This window comes from Protopterus annectens, chromosome 4.part1, assembly GCF_019279795.1.
Source record: "Protopterus annectens isolate FY-2018-M chromosome 4.part1, PAN1.0, whole genome shotgun sequence".
NCBI classification, from domain to species: Eukaryota; Metazoa; Chordata; order Ceratodontiformes; family Protopteridae; genus Protopterus; species Protopterus annectens.
Genome location: NC_056734.1, coordinates 758,611,701 through 758,631,756, shown reverse-complemented (window position 1 = coordinate 758,631,756; position 20,056 = coordinate 758,611,701). Strand labels below are relative to the sequence as shown.

General features: G+C 43.4%; 1 protein-coding gene and 1 pseudogene across 2 annotated transcripts in view; both read right to left on the bottom strand.

Moving 5' to 3' along the window:
• The window catches only part of CCHR4.PART1H3orf33 (chromosome chr4.part1 C3orf33 homolog), a 566,094-nt gene that overhangs the window by 484,105 nt on the left and 61,933 nt on the right, over positions 1-20,056 (bottom strand). The window lies entirely within an intron of this gene.
• On the bottom strand, positions 9,233-9,790 carry LOC122801429 (annotated as a pseudogene).

Sequence of the window (20,056 nt, the reverse complement as noted above, 5' to 3'; positions counted from 1 at the left end):
TTGCCATTGCTTTCTGAAATGTTATTTGGCTGGGATTGTTTATCCTACTTCTTATAAAAGGGACCTAAACTATAAGGAAAGCTTCTATTATATTTTGGCTTGTGGGGGAGAAGGATGAAAAATCTGGGTAAACCACAGGATTAATTTTCACCTTTCTTCAAATCTTTTAATTATGTTAACAGAGGAAAGACCAAATAATATATCTTTGTCAAGGGGAGCATTCAGGAGCTCAGCTTTGACATCCTCTGGTAAATTAATTATGTAACTAGGCAAGAAACTTGAAATACAGAAGATATTAAAGAATTTAAAGATGATGTTTTAGTCTTTGAAATAAGTAAGTCAGCAATTAACTATTCTGAAGGTTATGGTGGAAAAGTATAAACTTCTTCCCAAACCTATCAAAGGCTTTCTGTTTTTTTAAAACACCTTTAAATAAAGGATAACTTAAAACATAAGCAAACATACATCAACAGAAAAGAAAACAAACCATTTTAACATTTTCCATTTAAATATGACATATACCACATATATTTCTTTGCTACTATCACTGGTCCAACATCACAAACATTTGCTGAATTCCTGTCTTATTAAACCTCAGTCCTCCTCATGAACATTGTATTGTTTTCATAATTTCCATTTACTTATATACAATTTGATCCCTCTTTTTTCTAAAGATCCCTCTTCCAGATCTTTAATCTATTTTATAACATTCAGTACCTCAAAAACAGTTGGTGTAGACTTTGATTTCTATTTTCTACTAATTGCTTTTTTGGCAGCCAACAGAATTAAACTTAAAGCCTTACCATGCATAGACAAGTCAGATCCTGTATTCCTGCTCAAAAGAATCATTTCCTTGCTTACAACCATTTGAGCACCCAAAATTTATGATACAGTACTCTGTAGGAATTTTTTTAAATCTGCCAACTCATTACACTCCCAAAACATATGCTCCTAGTTACCTCTTTTTTCTCCATCACACCTGCAACATTTGCTTTATACCTGAAAAAAAAATCTTTGAAGTCTGCTTGTAGTATAAAAATACCTATGCAAACAATTTCAAGCAAAGATCCTAAACTTTCTTGACTTGGTTGCATACTTGGTAGGGCACATATATGTCCTCCCATTGTTTTATCGTAAATTGCTTTTCCAGTCTCTCTTCCCAATCTTTTCTAACCGCTGTTGATATATTCTTATATTTACCATGCAATATATATGAGGGCTTGTCACTTAAAATTCCTCTATCCCTTTGTCGTTGCCTGTACTCTGAGATCAAGTCCTGGTAAAAAATGCAGTTTCTAACCTGCAATCCAAATATATTCTCAGCCTCAACCCATTTTATTACTTTTTCTTCTTGAGTTATTTACTCCCAATATCTTGGTTCCTTTATCAGGTTTCTCCACTAAAGTCCAGCCCCCTCTTGCCTATTTTCTGTACCCCTACTTGCAGTCATTCCTATTGGCAAAATCTTTTTTTTCCATTCCCGTACTGGCTTGGTTCTTAGACTACTTTCTGCTGCTTCATGAATATAATATTCTGTATGGCTGTTATTATTCTCCTTAAGGATCTGCATCCAAAATCCCACTCTCTCTCTATCTCTTGAACTTTCCGCTTGCTTCATCATCATCCCTTTCCACTCTAAATTAAAACATTCTGCTTGTGTTATACATTAGAGCCTTAACTGTACAGCTGTAAAATATCACTTCAAACCAGGTAAACCTAAACCACCTGGCTCTATTGGAAGGATCAACATATCCCACTTAACTCTTACCCCCAGACAAATTCCTTCAATTCTTTATTAACTATTGTCCACAACTTCTCCTCTGGTTGATAAAAGTATGTCCGACTCATATACAAGAATAAAGGGACTAAAAACATTTTCACTGCATGTATCTTACTATCCATATCCATATGTAAGAGTTTCTTTCCAGTTTCACAGTCTTTGTATTATCTTTTGATCTGATGTTTTCAATTTTCCTTTTATACTTGACATGTGGGTTTGGTTCAACCCTCAGAACTGATTTGGCCATTACTTCTTCTCTCTTTGAGTGTTTATTCTCTTTTGCTGTTTTCTCTACACTTTATTTAGTATTACTGTCTCCCTTTCAGTATGCTCCAGTGTATTTTCTGCTATCATTGCTGATAGCTTACTTCTTAACCATCATCGTTGCTGGTTTCTTTCTTTCTTTCCTTCTTGTTTTTCACTACAAAAAAAAGTACCATCTTTCTGCCCTTTCTAGTTGAGAGTTTTGCCACTCTCTCCTTCGCGTGGGTGTTGTGTGTGTGTCAATGTGTACTGACAGCCTACATTTTATTATGACTGAGAAATCTAAGGCCCCTTCTGTCTTCAAAAAATGCCAGAAATGCTGCCATAAGATTCCTCTTTCAAACCTACATCTTTCATGTGTATACTGTTTGGGTCCTGTGCATTTACAGGAGGACTGCAGTACCTCCCATGGTTTTAGCCATAGGACTCTTGTTGAGAGGAATAAGCTGGTTTTAAAAGGCTTGATTCCATCCACCTTTAGAGAGGCTATATCTGCTATGGACAACGGATATTTCTTCTCCTTCCTCATCATCCTCTTTGGAGGAGGGCAAAAAGAGGAGTTTTACGGCACCATCCTCCCCTTCAGCACCGACAGCAAAGAAACCTAGATCCTCAGCTAATAAAAAGTCCCTCAGAGATGAAGGACTTTTATGCTAAGATTTCAGTACCAGTAAAGTGTCCGTCTCCGACCTTTATTCAGAAGTCAAAACCCTTGATGCCAATGGCTTTGGCACAACAAGACTCGCCTTCTGCATCTGCATTGACACCGACTACTTCAGTGGAGACTACAGACATTGAACAAAAAGAAACTCTACCCAGGACTTGTTACTCCCCATCTATTGACTCTGTTGTGGGCGAGTTACCCAAGGTCTTTCTTCAGAGACCAAAAATCACCCTCTCTGCCGTCAGTCCATTCCACCAAAAACCTTACAGAATTCAATGAGGAGAAGCTGGTGAATAAAAGTTTGTGGGTGAGAGTTTTCACAGGACTCCCTTCGGCTCCGGCTTCTATGGGTTCAGGAGCTGAACCTTCATTCACCCATGTAACTACTCCTTCTCTGACCTCCTCCGAGTCTTCAGAGTTTACAGCTTTGAGTCATCTGGTGCCGATGGTATCGGTTCTGGAGATCCCTCTCTCTTCAGAACTGGTTATTGCATTGAGTTCTTCAGTTATTTCAGAGCCAGACACCTCCTGGGGCCGCATCTGTACTGTCAGCTCCAAGGGACAGGAGTCAACTCCAATTTTTTTGGAGCCGTCCTTGCACCTTACAGCATTGGCACAGTTCAGTTCAACTCCGGCCTCTGTCTCGGGGGCTGTATCTTCGAGAGAGGAGTGACCTCAGTTCTGAGAAAATCTATCTTGCTTCTGGGCTCCATTCCCTCTTCGAGGGGGCCAGCCTTAGAGGCAATGGAGAGGGCTCTCTCTCTTACAGTGACTCAGTTGGCCTCTTCCTCCTCGAAACAGATGCCCTCCTCATGCCCTAGTTATTTGACCTGTCTCTCCACTGGGACAGGAAGCACCATAACCTCAGGATTCTCAAATACAGGTTTTACCTTCTTCTGATACCTCCCCAAATTATCCCCCTGAGGAGGTTCCTCAGATGATGAAGTGCAAGAGGAAGCACTTAAGATTCCCCACAGGAACTGATCACAGAAGACACTGATTTTGATGAAGGAAAAGGTCCCCAAGGTCATCCACTGAAGATGTCTCCTTTGGAGACTTCCTAGGAAATTTTGAAACAGAGGGGTGACTAGAAGTCCCAAAAACCTTCCTTGGAGGAATCAATTTACCTGCAGGCTTTCAGTGCTCTCCCGTTTACCTCTTGGGTGACACCATCTGCTGACAAAATCATCCAGTTGATTTCTCAGCTGGTGTGGAAGGTTCCAGACACCACTGAACCCATCCCTAAGATACTGGACAAAATTTTATCTCCACCTAAGGATAAGCAATTTTGAGCTAAAGGTTTTGCAATAGACGTCATGGTTGTAACGGCTACCATGGAAAAGGAACTCACTGAGGAGAGTTCATCTATCCATCCACCCAACAGTCTCAGGCAATGGATAGATTTGGGAAGTGAGTGTACGCTTCATTGATCTTCGCCTTAAGGTCTTTGAATTTCCTGGCACATTTCACCAAACTTCAAAGGGATCTGATCAAGGAGTTGTCAGACACTCTGGCAGGATCTATTACTGAGAGAGTCCAAGAGAAGGTTGCTTCCCAGTTCGCCACCCTGTAGTCTGTGTCCAACTTTTCCATAGGCTCATTGGTCATGCAGCTGAAGGTACCTCCAGAGTGGCAGGATCAGACGTAGTCATAAGAAGACATGCCTGGATACACCTATGTGACTTTGAGGAACCATTTAAGTCTTCATTCATCAATGCATCTTTTGACGAATCATTTCTGGTTGGCCCAAAAGTAAGAGAAATTTTATCCAGGTGTGAGAAGAATGGTAAGACCCTTTTTCTATGGGCATACATTTTTCCACCCTCCAAAGATCTTCTTCTAGGAAGTTTTCCAATCAGTACAAAGATGTGGTTCAAAAACTCCTAAGGGCCTTTCCAAGACACACGTGGAGGCAGTTCCCCCAGGAGCAAGGGGGGGGGACCACAATGGAAGACGCTGCCTACACAGCAAAGGTGGTCTTCAGAACCAGGGCTTCGGGGACTCCTTCCTGAGTAAGCCCTTTCAGTGTTTCTGAAAGGAGGCCTGATTGTCTTTCTTTGGAGGCAGTCAGGGGATGCTTATCCTTGCACCAAAACACCTGGCTGAACATAACAGATTCTTGGGTGTAACAGATCATATCCAGAGGTTATACCATACCCTTTTCCGACCCCCCCCCCCACCGTATGCAAAAAAATCCCCAATATTCCATCTAGTCAGACAGAACTATCAGTTCTAAAATTTCAAAAACTGCTAGACAAGAGAGCCATCCAAGAAGTCCTACCAGAGCAGAGAGGATCCAGAATTTACTGAAGATTTTTTTTAGTGCCAAAAAAGACAGGGGACTGGAGACCAATTCTGGATCTCAGTGTGTTGAACAAATCATTTCGACAAAGGAAATTCCGGATGGTCACGGTACAGTCCATTCTTCCATTTTTAAGAAAGGACGACTGGATGTGCCCGACAGATCTTCAGGATGCGTATTACCATATAAAAATGGACAAGCACTCCAGAAAGTTTCTCTGCTTCTGGTTGGGAGCCAGTCATTACCAATTCAGGGCACTGCCCTTTGGTTTCAGCACAGCCACCAGGATGTTCAAATACATGGCAGCACTAGCAGCTCACATGAGACTGCAAGGATTCTGGGTGTTTCCTTACTTGGACGACTGCCTCAAGACCGCTTCGACCAGTCATCGACTGACAGAAGCAAGGGATTATGTTCTCCAGATCTGTGCATACTTAGGAATAACTATCAACCAAGAAACATTTCAACTGTCTCCAACCCAGAGTTTGGAGTTTATACGGGCACTGCTGAATATAACAACAACCATAGCTTCCCTTTCCCCAGTGAGACTTCAAAAAAATCACATCCCAAGTGAAAAAAATTATACACAGAAGGAAGATTCCTGCTCGCCTAATTTTATAGGCCATAGCTTCTAAGGCAGCGACAATTACTCTAGTTCTCCTAGCCAGATATCACATGAGAATTCTGCAATGGTTGCTGGCTTCTCAACAGTCTATACTACATCAACCCATGTCGGACCAGATTCTGATCACCAATCTTTGCAGAAAGGATCTAGCTTGGTGGATTCACTCCAAAGAAATTCTCCTAGGTCATCCCTTTGTCCTTCTAGAGCCGATGGCCATACTGATCACGGACACCTCCCAAATGGGGTGGGGTGGCATTTTCTGGGTAAGACTGTCCAAGGCACCCCCTACAGAGGACAACTTGCATATTAATGTTCTGAAGCTAAGAGCAGTGCCTTTAGCTTTGCAAGCCGTTCAAGCTGCTCTTCCTCTGGGAACAATTGTGATTCAAACTGACAATATGTCAGTGGTTTGGTATATCAACAAACAAGGAAGAACCAAATCTTATCCCCTTTGCTGAGAAACACTCAGAGTGTGGCAGTGAGCAATCTCTTCCAACCGCTTTCTGATAACAACGCACATTCCGGGGAGTTCCAATGTGAAAGCAGACAAGCTGAGCAGATGTATTCTCCAGCCTCACAAGCAGTCTCTCAATCCAAAAGTGATATAACAGATCTTCCATCACTGGGACCAGCCTTGCTGCTACCAGTTTGTCTTTCCCCTAAACAACAAGGGTAGAAACTACTTTGGCCTGATTCCCCCTCAGGGGAAGTCACCAAGAGATGCTCTTCTCCACACTTGGCCCAAAGACTCCTGTATGGCTTTCCCTCAATACCTCTAATCCCAAAATTCTTACAGAAAGCCCTCAGGTTGAACAGCAAAGTAATCCTCATTGCTCCTTTTTGGCCTTGACAGATGTGGCTCCCCTTTCTTTGGCCTTATCTGATTTAACCACCTTGGACTCTGGACCCAGCTCCAGACGAGCTAGGTCACCCATACATTCTAAACCTCAAACTGACAGCATGGTTCCTCCAATTCCACTAGTGGGCAGGCATCTTTACTTTTCAAATTCTCCTAGCTTATCATAAACCTTCCACACAGAAATTATATAATAGTAAATGGAAAAGATTTACCATTTGGCCAGATGAAAGGGATACTGATCCCTTTTCCTCCTCTATGATAATATTTTAGAGTTCGTAGCCTCTCTTTTCAATGCAGGAGCTTCTCATTCCACAATCAGAATATAGCTGGCAGCAATTTCAAATTTCCATGACGGTTTGGAAAAACATCCCTTAGCTTCTCATAGACTCTGTAAGGTATTTTTAAAAGGGACACTTTTGCTGAAACCCTGTGTCAAGGATCCTACCCCACCTTGGAACCTAAGCCTAGCATTGCAAACTATTGTACATTCTCCTTTCAAACCATCTGCAGACTGTGATCTGAATTTTTTGTCAAGAAAACATTATTTTTGGTGGCAATAATCTCTGCTAAAGGATTTCTGAAATTCAGGCTTTATCATGTAAACCACCTTACTTGATATTTCATAAGGATGGTTTCCTTATGAACAAATTCCACTTCACTGCCTAAAGTACTGTCAGAGTCTAATATCAACCAGCTGATTAATTTACTGGTATTCTTTACAAATTTTTCAAACAGAGGTGAATACTGTCTGCATTTGCTAGATATTCACAGACAATTACACTTTTACCTTTATAGGACAAAAGACGTGAGAAAATCTGACCAACTATTTGTCTCCTTTTCAAGTTCTAGGTTTGGCAAACCAGTCAGCAAGATGACCTTAGCCAGATGGCTCAAGGATTGTACTTCCTTTATCTATGACAGAAGAAAAATTGCCTTACCTGTTAAAGCACATTCTACAAGATCTGTCGCCACTTCAGCAGTTTTCCAGTCTAAAGCTTCAACTGATGACATCTGTCCAGCAGCTCCTTGGGCTTCTTCCCATACCTTTATTACTCATTACAAATTGGATTTGGTCTCTAGGGAAAGAGCATTCTTTGGTAAAATGGTGCTCAGAAATATTCTTCCATGAGTCCTCCCAAGGTCTAAAGTAGCTGGGAACTCTGACCCACATGTCAAGGATAAAATGAAAATTGACACTATCAGATAAAGAAGTTATGTACTCACCATAACGTATCATCTGCGTTGTCCATTTTCACTTATCCTTCACTCCTCTCCCTCCATCCCCTGGCCTTTGAAGACTCTTTGGTGAAACAGATAATGCACTTATTTCTTATGGTAAGGTATAGCAGATATGGCTTCATTAAGGCTTTTTTAACAGGCATTAAGGGTAGAGGTGACGCTTGAGAGTTTTTAGTCAGAATGAGCTACAGTGACTGCCGAGTTAGTTCTGAGGGTCGGAACCAAACCCACATGTCAAGGATAAATGAAAATGGACAACAAAGATGAAACATTATGGTGAGTACATAACTTCTTTTTTAGTCTCTTCCCACATATCCTTAGCTACCATAACAGAAGCCTTTTTAATCCATACTCCTAAATACGTAATTTTATCATGTTCCCATAAATATGGGTATTGCTTGACCAATTCGTGTTTGGGTACATAATTTGCAGCTATAACCTATGTTTTATCTTCATTAATTAATTTCATATGCCAAAAAGCTGTCTCAAAATATTCTACAACACTGAGATGTCCTTTTCTGGATTTATCAAATAAAAAATAATATCTCAAATAAAGCCATCTTTTCTTTATTAACATACCAATTATATCCTTGAATTTCTGACTCTTTTCTTTGCCATTGGCTCTAAATATAAAGCAAATAACAAATGGGAAAGAGGACACCCCTGCCTGATTTCTTTGTTCAAACACAGCTTATCTGAGAAGAACCCTTCCATTTTAATTCTTGCCTCTGATCTTTCATATATTCTTCTAATTAATCTTATTATTGTATCAAGGAATGCAAATCTTTCCAATGCCCTACGCATAAAATCCCAATTTACTCTGTCAAATGCTTTCTTTGCATCAAGACCTGCCAAAAACAGGGGTATTTTCTTATAGTCTGTTTCCCTCTGGATCATCATAGTTCTATTAATGTTGTCAAACGTTTGCCTCCCCTCCACAAAACCACACTGATCCATACCTATCAATTTTGCCAACACCTTGGACATTGTTTTAACTAGTGAAGACAAACACTTTATAATCATTACAACTGAAAAAGGGCACTTGCAGGCACCAGATGAAAGGAGACACCACTCTGAAGTTATAAAAACAATCCTTCATTAATGCTCCAATTCCATGCAATAATATGTTTCACTATATTTTCAATTGTTTGGTATTTTCTTAATTAACAACATGCACTTTGTTTAAACCTCTACCACAAATCTAACTAGAAAGAAAAATGTGCATAAACAATGCCATTAAACACATCAGTACAGAGTAGCATGGTCCTAAAAAAAACATTCTACAGAAATGTTAATCTGATGGTACAAAAAGGACAAGGTGGGAGAGACAAGATGACTGCAACTCCAGCAACATTAATGTTTGGTCACTTGTTAAACTACCACAGTTCAAGTTTGCAGGTCTCAGCTTTATAAAAGAGAAAGTCTGTTAAAGAACTGCTGTCAGAGTCACAAGATCTGCTTGTAACCCAGGGCTCAATATGCTGATTCATTCCGTGCAGGCAACTGTAATGTGGTTCACAGTTCATCATGAGGTATACGGAGAACATGGTCACGCAGATCTGTATGTTTATTGCAAAGCTTGTCTTTCATGTTGTCAGCCTCATGAGAAAAGAAAACAATCAGCTCATCTTCATACTCTTCGGCTATGCTCTCATAAGCAAACTTGAGTTCTGCAGTAACTTCCTCATTAAATTTGGTTCCAGACAGATACATTTTTGTGCCATCACGAATAAGTACACAGAAGTAATTCTTTCTTTGGGTATGTGAATCTATCTTCTCTCCATATTCCTTCATCTTCTCACAGATTTTTTCCAAGAGTTCTGTCAGGTGAGACTCTGACCTAGCATATGGAACCTTGAAGGCTGACTGGCTACCGTCACGATTTATTTGGAAGGAGATTATCTGAGTTGTCTTCTTGGGGTCGACCTGAGAAAATTCCCATTCTAATTTATCTATCAAAGCACTGCATAATCTACAAGCCAAATCTTGGCTCCTAAACAGCCAAGCAAAGAAAGAACAACTGTCCCAAAGACTGAGAGAGGAATGTATCGGTTCATTGTGTGTAGGCCAATATCTCACATTTGGTGCAGCTTCACCTCCCTTAAGACCTCCAACACACAGTACCAATCCATGCCGGGCCACGGCATTACATCAAAAAAGACCTAGCACTATTCTTAATGTCCCTTAAATGTTCATAAACCCTATCTTAAGATTAGTTTATGGAAACATATCAGTGACAATCAGTGGCATTTTTTTTAAGTTTTTTGTAACTGATGCTGTCAATTTTGACAATGCAGGGATGGGACCTTGGATTCACTGCACTCAAGCTTAAGTTTCTGAGTGGCAAATAAGAACAAATGCCAACGGAGTTTATGGTTTAAATGAAGGAGTCAAGGAGTCTCTATTGCATGTTTTTTGAAACTGAAGGCTTTAAATCCCTAAAAGTTTCAACCCTGATTATTTATTTTACATGATCTAAGTTTCAGTTTAACAATCAGATGGTTTATTTCTTTCATAAATTTGTCTGAACAGTTTTTAAACTGTTTTGTTTGTGTCTTTCGGCTTTTCCCGGTTAGGGGTCACCACAGCGGAACTCCGGTCCACTAATGATTGGCAGTAGAGTTTTACGTGCTGGCTTGCCGGGCCCAGCGTACAACCTTCAACGAAGGAAGCCCATTCACGCATGTCGCCACACAGAAGACACTCTAACTGAGAGGCGACAACGCTACCGCAGCACCACCACTGCACCAACTGTTTTGTATTTAAATACAATTTTATATGATTCAAAACATATTTAAGAAGAACAGCCCATTGGTAACACAGCAACCTTCACAGGCTTTTCTACTTAAATATGGAGAACTAGATTTTATTGATACTCTGATGAAGTCCTGTTTATTTTATGGGGACGAAAGCGCTTAGTATCTAAGATTTGTTATGTTCTAAGAATAAACTGTTGCAGTGTGACATTCGGTGTTTTTGGTTCTCTATGCATTAGCTACTGAGCTGGCTGAAGAGGTGTGTTTTTCCTGCTGAGTCCACACTCCTGCTGAGTCCACACATTGTGTCTTGTTTTTTGTGTGTGTTTTAGATTATCAGTCTGTATTAATGTTATAAAAACGCAAATAAGCAACTTGACTGTATTCTACAACAAGAGTTGTTAACTGAAAGGCCATATTGCATGTATGCTCCAAACCTAGCCACAGGAAATCAGCCAAGACCTCTACTAGTAAAGATACAATCCTACCAGCAAAAACAGTTTTTTGTTCTGCCACAGTTTTGTTAGAATCAAGTATAAAAAATTGGAGACAATAGAGTGTTTGTAGAAAATGATTACTCACTGTACACCAGGCAGAACAGGAGTAAATTTATTACAGCAATCAGTGAATGGTAAGTGACAGGTGTGAGATTCAAGCTGCTGTAGCCAGCTCTCTTCAGAATATTTTATTCCTGGGAGATCAAAGTCATTTTTTGATGCAGAACATGCTAAGGAGGAAATACAAAATTATGTCCAACAAAAAAGTGAGCTATCAAACAGAAGGGAACTCTGCTACTTATTCTTCTGTAATAAAGCTCACAGAGGGACTTTGCCAGTGAAACCTCTTCCAATGTTCCAAAGGGAAATGCATGAGAGAGAAAGAAAAGCAGAGGAGTTTACTAGAAGAATCAGGAGTACAATGGAAATGAACCAGAGACTAGAGCTGGGAGATGTGGGTCGACACGAAGAAAACCAGCAACTCAGAAATGAATGAATAAAAGTGGGATTACACCGCATCAATTAGAATTGTGAAATATGGTGGAACAAGAAACCTGGAAATAGTGAACTTTTTTGACTTTGTTAAACTTGTAGGAACTCCAAAGCATATGCCTACTTCATGTCATTAAAGTTTGGAAGAACATTAAGAGTAAGGGAAGGGGAAGGAAAGAGGTAATGGTAAATACAATAATGCTTGTTCTTAACAGTATTTTTTATAAAACTTGACATATACTGCATATTATATTATAAAGCATTTTCAGTTATTTTACTTATTTTTGTGTGTTATAGTGATACTAAAAGTAAACAGGTACCCCTTCCCCTCCCCCTCTTTCTTTCTTTCTGTTTTTTTTTTTAGGTTTAAGAAATGCAGACACTGCAATTTAAAAAGAGAGGAAAGTCTGAACAAAAGCATGTTTAAAATAACAGGCTGTAATCTTAAATTGCTGAGGTGAGAAATGGGTTGCAAAAGTATACAGCGATGATATAAGTAAAATTGATATGACTCTTTTTACTTTTGAGAATGACTCGATTAAGGCCCATAGTTTGAGCTAACAATATGCTTTAAGTGGATGCAAGCAAATAAAAGAACAATGAATGTAATGAAAAGTTTTCCTTTAGCAAATAAATGTTCACAGTGCAACATCAGAAGCTTGAAGCTGAAGGCAACTGTGTATCTGCTTCTCATGTTTCTTTGCAGACAATCTGATAAGATAACAACAAACAGAATACTTTTTTCTAGTGGCTAAAAGGTAATGTTTTCTGAAAGAACTCGTGTTGTTTTCTACTCGGTAGCGCGTTCTGTAAATGCTTCATGCTGTAGTGAGTTCATGTAGGTAGGCGTAGGTTCGACTCCCGGCCCTTCCCTGTGTGTGTGTGTGTGTGTGTGTGTGTGTGTGTGTGTGTGTGTGTGTGTGTGTGTGTGTGTGTTTCCAGCTGCCTCTGCAGATGAACATGCTTTAGGGTTGGGAGGGTGGCCTAATGGTTAAAGTGTTTGCCTTACAAACACAAGGTGCAGGGTTCGAGTCTCACAAGGGATAACTGGCTAGGCTTAAAATGGCTCGCAAGGGCAGTTAGCTTAGTACTAATCTATGAACCTATGAACCTATCTTGGAGAGGAATATAACACAAATACACACATCACTTAGTGTAAGTAGAAGCACATGCTGTACCATGTATCTTAGCATGGATAACAATTATAGGTCAATTAAAACCTGTAAATATAACTGTCAAGCTGGGATAATTGTTCCTATTAGGAGGGTTAAACATTATTTGAAGATGTACACAGTTTTGCCTGTTTGTATTACGCTAATAGGTTATATGGGGGTGTTTGTTCTTTTGAAGGTTTTCATTAAAACAAAAGGTCTTGTAAGATGTGACATAGGCTCAAATGGAGGCAACAGGAAACTACTGCATAAAAGATCAATCTGCCAAACATTAGTGTATGCATGTAACACGTAAGCCGAAATTAGAAGTTATGTACTCACCATAACGTTCCATCTGAGTAGGTGTATTCATTTGTCTGCAACCTGTGGGTTATGGATCCGATATCGGATCCGAACCGGCATGGTTTTCCAGCTATGGATCCAAGCTCTCAGCTCCTCCCCTCACCCATAATGCCCTGCTCTACCCTCATGACCTCAGATCGAGTTTGCCAAAGCAAGAATACCCTAAAAAGGGTAACAAAGAATATGCAGGAAACTGAAAGGCCAGGGGGATAGGAGGGCGGGATGGTTGCAGACAAATGAATACACCTACTCAGATGGAACGTTATGGTGAGTACATAACTTCTAAATCTGAAGTAGGATATTCATTTGTCTGCAACCTGTGGGACAGAGTCCCCAGCTACCTGAATCTTGGGCGGCCATCATGGAAGGATATTCCGGAGCACCGGAGCCAAAGGATGCTCTACCCCTAGATGCAAGATCCAACTTATAGTGGGAAATAAATGTATGAGATGAAGCCCACGTGGCTGCTGCACAAATATCATCTAGAGGGATCCTAGCCTTGAAGGCTGCCGAGGTAGATACTGACCGGGTTGAATGGGCATGAACATCCCCCGCTCCGGGCCTTCCTGACGCTTGATAAGCCAATAAAATGCACTGTGAAATCCAGCGGGACAGAGAAACTTTAGAAATTGGCTTGCCCAAATTGAATTTTGCAAAGGAAATAAACAGCTGGTCGGATTGCCTATGACCAGCTGTCCTGTTGAGATAAAATCTAAGTTGCCTGTGAACATCTAGTGAATGTAGCTTATATTCACCTTTGTTTTCATATTTAGGGAAGAAAACAGGGAGGTTAATGGATTGATTGATGTTTGCTTCAGAAGCGATTTTAGGAAGGAAGGACGGATTGGTCCTGAGGGAGACACGGTCCGGATGAAATACCAAGTAAGGAGGTTTAGCTGATAAAGCTTGAAGTTCAGAAACTCTCTTGGCTGATGTAATGGCTACCAAAAAGGCTGTCTTGTAGGACAAGAACTTAAGATCCACCGTAGCCGCGGGCTCGAAAGGGGGAGCGGTCAAGGCCTGTAGGACCAAAGAAAGGTCCCAAGGAGGAACTGCTTGTTTTATAGGGGGCCTGAGAAGAAAAGTACCTTTAAGAAATGTTTTACACAATTTGGCTGACATAAGAGGATTAGAATCTTGACCAATGTGATAGTGAGAAATTGCCGCCAGTTGAACTTTGACTGTGGAACTGCTGGCACCATCATTAAAGAGAGGTTAGAAAATCAAGCACTACAGGGAGAGGAACCGTGAAGGGATTCAGGCCTTGCCGCTCCGCCCACACAGAGAAACGTTTCCATTTGCTTCGGTAAACCTTTCTAGTGGATGGTTTATGAGCCGCCACCAAAATAGCCTTTACCGGTGAAGAAATACCGAGTCCTTATCAAGAGTGGAACTGGAGCAGCCAAGCGGTCAGCTTCAGGTTGTCCAGGTTCGGAGGAGGAATGCAGGATGGATGGGATATCAGATCCGGGATGGGATCTAGAATCCAAGGAGGATTCACCGAGTGAGACCTTAGGAAGGGGAACCAGATCTGTCGAGGCCAGAATGGAGCAATGAGAATCATTCTGCAACCCACCGAGAGGCTTTCTGAAGAACTTGCAGCATCAGAGGCAAGGGTGGATAGGCATACAGAAGACCGGGTGGCCAAGCATGCACCAGAGCGTCTCTTGGGGTACCTCCGGAGGAGGTATTAGAGCGAAAAACTGTCGCACTTGGTGTTTGAGGGAGAAGCAAAAAGATCGCAAGAAGGGGTTCCCCACCGTGCGAATATGCGTTCCGCTACTTGACAATTGAGAGACCACTCGTAAGGGGTCAGAATGGTGCGACTGAGCTTGTCCGCTAGGATGTTGGACCGACCCGGAATGTGCGTTGCTAAGAGAAAGCGGTTGGTGGAGATTGCCCATTCCCAAACTCTCATGGCCTCCCGACAAAGAGGGTAAGACCTTGTTCCCCCTTGCTTGTTGATGTACCAGACAACAGACATGTTGTCCGATTGAATCGCAATTGTTCCCAAGGGAAGAAAGTCCTGAAGTGCTAGCAACGCTAAGAGCACTGCTCTCATCTCTAGAACATTGATATGCAGTAAGGTCTCTGAATCGTTCCACGTGCCTTGGACTGTCCGCCCAAAGTGCCCCCACCCGAGGCGGGAGGCGTCCGTGGTCACCGTGGCGAGAGGGGAGAAGCACAAAATGGGCGACCCTCGTGGAGATCCGGGAATGGAGCCACCACAAGAGGGACCGCTTGCAAGCCTTGCTGATCGCTATGGGATGATGCATGGGAGAGCAAGGTATGACCACTGTACTAAGAGCGCCCACTGCAGAATGCATATTGAGCCTGGCAAGAGGAAGAAGTGCTATAGCCGAAGCCATGGACCCTAGAGCCCTCAGGACCAACTCCGCTGGAACAGAACTTGAATGGAGACTGGCCCGCACCTGGAGCTGCAGATTTAGAACTCTGTCCGCAGTAAGGGAGGCTCGTAAACTCCTTGTGTCTAGTCTGGCCCCTATGGAATCTAAGAGCTGTGTGGGCCAGGTTGGACTTTTTGTATTTATTGTGATGCCCAGAAATGGAGCAAGATGGAGAAAGGAGTCTCGCCAAGAGAAGTAGATGCCTTGTTGGGGCGGTAAGGAGCCAGTCGTCCAGGTAGGGAAAGACCTGCACCCGCTGAAGCCTCAGGTGGGCCTCTACCACTGCTAGTACTTTGGTGAACACCCTGGGGCTGTGGTGAGACCAAAGGGAAGGACCCGAACTGGTAGTGACTGGCTCCCAGCCGAAGCGGAGAAACCTCCTGGAGCGCCTGTCCATCAGGATGTGGTAGTACGCGTCCTTGAGATCTATCGAGCACATCCAGTGATTTTCTCCCAGAAGGGGGAGAATAGATTGCAGAGTGACCATTCGGAATTTTTCTTTGGGGACTGCCAGATTCAAGAGAGAGAGGTCTAGGATTGGTCTTAGTTCCCCGTCTTTTGGCACTAAAAGAATCTGGAGTAGAACCCTGATCCGATCTGGTCTGGGGGAACGGGCTGGATGGCTCTTTTCTTTAGCAGATGGCCAATTTCTGCCAAAGCGGCCTCCCATTGACCGGGTGGGACGTCTGGGAGGGACTTCAACTTTGGAAGGTGAAGGAAAGGAATGCGATATCCCCTGGATATGATTTGGAGAACCCAGCGGTCCGATGTTATGGACTCCCATGCCGCTAGGTGCCCCGAAAAACGTCCCCCGACTGCCTCCAGAGTACAGCAGTCGGGCAACCCCTCAGGGTTGCTGCGCGGGCCGTTCAGAGAAAGGTTCCCTGGACCCGAAATTTCTGGGAGCCCCTCTGCCTCTAGGGCGGCGTCCTCCTTGTCCTCCTCTGCCACGGAAGGACTGGTTGTCCGGAGCAGGCTGGGACTGCTGCGACTTCCGGAACCACATCTTCTTCTGACCCTTTTGGTTCCTAGAATAGGGCCTCTGGGGTGCAGAGAAGCGGATTCCGACGGCAGACAGCGTCTTCCCGTCCTTCTCGCTCTGGGTCAACGTCTCGCGAACGGTCTTGCCAAACAGAGCAGAACCATCAAAGGGGGCGTTCGCAAAAGACGCCTTGAAGGGCTCAGAAAAATCGCAGTGACGGAGCCAGGCCTGACGTCTAGTGACCAGTCCTGTCCCCGCAGCTCTAGCGCCCTCCGTTGCATGGGAGAGTAGCCGCATAGAAGTATTTGTAACTGACCTAAGAGTGGCCATTTTGGTGGAGTGCAGAACTCTGTCCTCCTCCGAAATGGACTCAGGGGGGGATGCAGCGTATTCCTTAATAAGATCTCGCTGCATCCGAATAACATGTGCCAAATAGTTCAGCGCCCTTACCGAGAAGGTCGCCGAACTGAACATCCGCTTCCCCAAGCGGTCCATCATCCGAGACTCCTTGCTCGGTGGGTGGACTGAGGGACTCTCCTGAGCCAGTTCCCTCTTTGTGGCCGCCGCCATCAACATGGCATCTACAGGAGGCCCCTTACTCCAATGGGTCCTGTCAGAGGGCGGACTAAGGATCCTATCTGGTCTTTTGGGAATTGGCTCCACGGTGTCCGGTTCCTTCCACGCCCTGGTGGTAATAAGGTCCACCAGGGGGTCGGCAGGGGACACCCAAGAGGTAGACGGGCCCGTTTCAAATGCCTCCAAGAACACGGACTCGTCCGAGGAAGACTTGGGGGCAGACCACCCCCCCCTAATACGGAGCATTTCCATGATGTCTCCAAAGGAGACATCCTCGGGGGGTGACCGTGGGGAGCCTTCCCCTTCCTCCAAGTCCGTGTCTTCTGTGAGAGACTCGGGGAGTCAATGTGCCTCCTTTTGCATTATGCTTGCGAGGGCCTCCTCTGGGGGCTGTCAGAGGAGTCCTCAGCAGCAATTTGCTCCATAGGAGCAACTTGGGGCACAGAAACGGGCTGTCCCAGGGGCCGGATGGTGGAAGCCTGGCCCAGTGCAGAGGGAGCGGGACGGAGCCGAAGCAAGTGCCGGGGTCCGGAGACCCTCAACAGAGCCCTCTCCACTACATCAAAGGCGAAGGGAGCCGACCTCGACCAAAGGATCCGACAATCGGCTCCCCCTCGGATCCGAAGAGTGGATCGGAGCCGGCGCCGAAGCACTCGGATCCGAAGGGACAGTGCGCTCTGACACAGGCGGCGCCGAAGGAGCACTGATCCCCGGATCCGGCTCGGATCCAGGCTCCGAGATCGGGTCCGGCGCACTCGAGGCAGGGTCGGATCCGGTACCAAGTACTATCGGCTCCGACCTTCCCCCGGCTCCAAAGCTGCTCGGCTCCAGTTGCTCCGAACCCGGATAGCGGGTCGGAGAAGGAGCAATAGGCTTAAAAAAGGGTGTTGAGCTCCCCGAGGGGATGCAAGAGCACTCCCATCTGCATCTGGGCCTGGATGAACCTTCTCATCATCCGGTCCAGATCAGCATCAGAAAGGCTATGGGTAGATCTCGAAGAGGCTACCGAGGTAGGCCTGGAGTGCCTCCTCGATAGCCTCGATGGAGATCGGGTCTCCTCCTCCTCAGGACCCGGTGAAAAGCACACAGGGACCGGAGCCGAAGGAGGAGACCGAACTGACAACGGAGCCGGGAGAAGCCGCTTGGCTGGCGGGCCGAAACAGAGGTCTCGGCCCGCCGCTTGTGGTGCTTCTCCCTCCGGTCCTTTTTTGCAGCATCCCTCTCCTCTCCAGAAGCGGGAGTTTGAGTCCCAGGAGCAGGAGGGGTGCCACAGGGGAACAACTGCAGGCACAGTAGTCCCGAGCGGAGGCGGAGCCGAGTCTGGCGGTAAAAGACCCGCCAAGACCAGCTTGGACCTCCGCTCCCTCAGTGCCCTGGGGTTGAACCCTGCACAAATGGAACAACCAGATGTGAGGTGTTCAACCCCAAGACACTTAACACACCGAGTGTGGCCATCAGCCGGTGAGAGCTTATGGCCACACTCGGAGCATTTCGAAAATATAGATTTAGGCTGGTCAGCCATAATCTATAATACCTAAAGTTACAGAAAGTAACTTAAACAACAAAAAACACACAGGCCTACACACACACTCTACGGAACAGCGAGGGGAGGGAATAAAAATAATTTACTTTAACTTAAAATAAACTCAAATTACTCTATATTAAAGGGAAACCTAATACTTTCACACAAATTTAGTCAAAGAATCAAAAAATTTTCTATTTTTAAACAAGAAAAGAGTTCACTTAGCTGAGAGCTATGTACCCACATCCAGTTACCAGCGCGGCAAACAAGATCTGAGGTCATGAGGGTAGAGCAGGGCATTATGGGTGAGGGGAGGAGCTGAGAGCTTGGATCCATAGCTGGAAAACCATGCCGGTTCGGATCCGATATCGGATCCATAACCCACAGGTTGCAGACAAATGAATATCCTACTTCAGATCTAACATTTACAAAAAGCTGTTATGCATAACAGGTGGGAATAATAACTTCTTATCATAATGTCAACACTTTCCATATTATCTTTGAATGTGAATGTTCTCAAAGGCATATATAAAAAATAGTAGTAAACTATACTAAGAAATGCAGAGTGCAAATAGTTATGTTATAGGAAACACATTTGGAAAGAACTAAGCATTAGAGTATGGTTATTCAACCAAATATCTGGGTCACAGGAAAGGGGAAGTACTAATATTAATTGCTAGAGGAGCTCCAAAAGTGATAGAAGAAGGGACAAAATGCTAATAATGCTAGATTTGTAGCAGTAAGGGGTTACTAGCATGTGAGGAGGATTACTCTGGCATTTATTTATATTCCATCTAAAATTGCTGAAAAGGAGTTTAAGAAAATTCTGCAAGAAATAATCAGCTTTATGCAGGGAATACTACTTATAGGTGGGGAATGGGATTTAATTTTCAACAGTGAGGCTGTATATGCAGAGAAAATTCAAATTAATAAAAAAAAAATAATAATAATATTAATAATAATGAGATGACGGAAATTCTGTGATATTAATGTTAAGCACTTTCATCCCTCCAAGACTTCTTCAGAACATAAAATACAGTGGAACACTGTCGCGTTTACCTGGAGGGATTGATGTATCGGGGGGGGGGGCCTCCAAGGGAAAAATATAACAGAAGAGGATAGATTCTTAAAGAAATTTATGAAAATATTTTGTACGGAAGATGTCAATGCAGTAGTAGATCATCAGAAAGAATTTAAATATTATTCCCCAAGGTAAAAATCTGGGCTAGGCTTGACAGAAAACATATTTCATGGGATCATGGGCATTTAACTGACAGTTTTGATATGCACCCAATAACTATTTCAGATCATGTGCCAATAATAAAAATAAAACATGCAGAGTAATAAAATAAAAATGACACACTGGTGCTTCCCCACTTACCTGTTAAACAGAGCCAAGTTTACAGAATGGGTAGTGGAAATTATTCAGGAGCTATTAGGGAAGATAGAAATTTCTTCAGAAAACATAGCTAGGGAGTATTATAAAATTATAATGGAAATTAAAAATAGGGTAGAAATAAAAGAAATGTTGATATGGTTAAGAAGTAACTAGAATTGTTTAAAGGAACTGACAAAG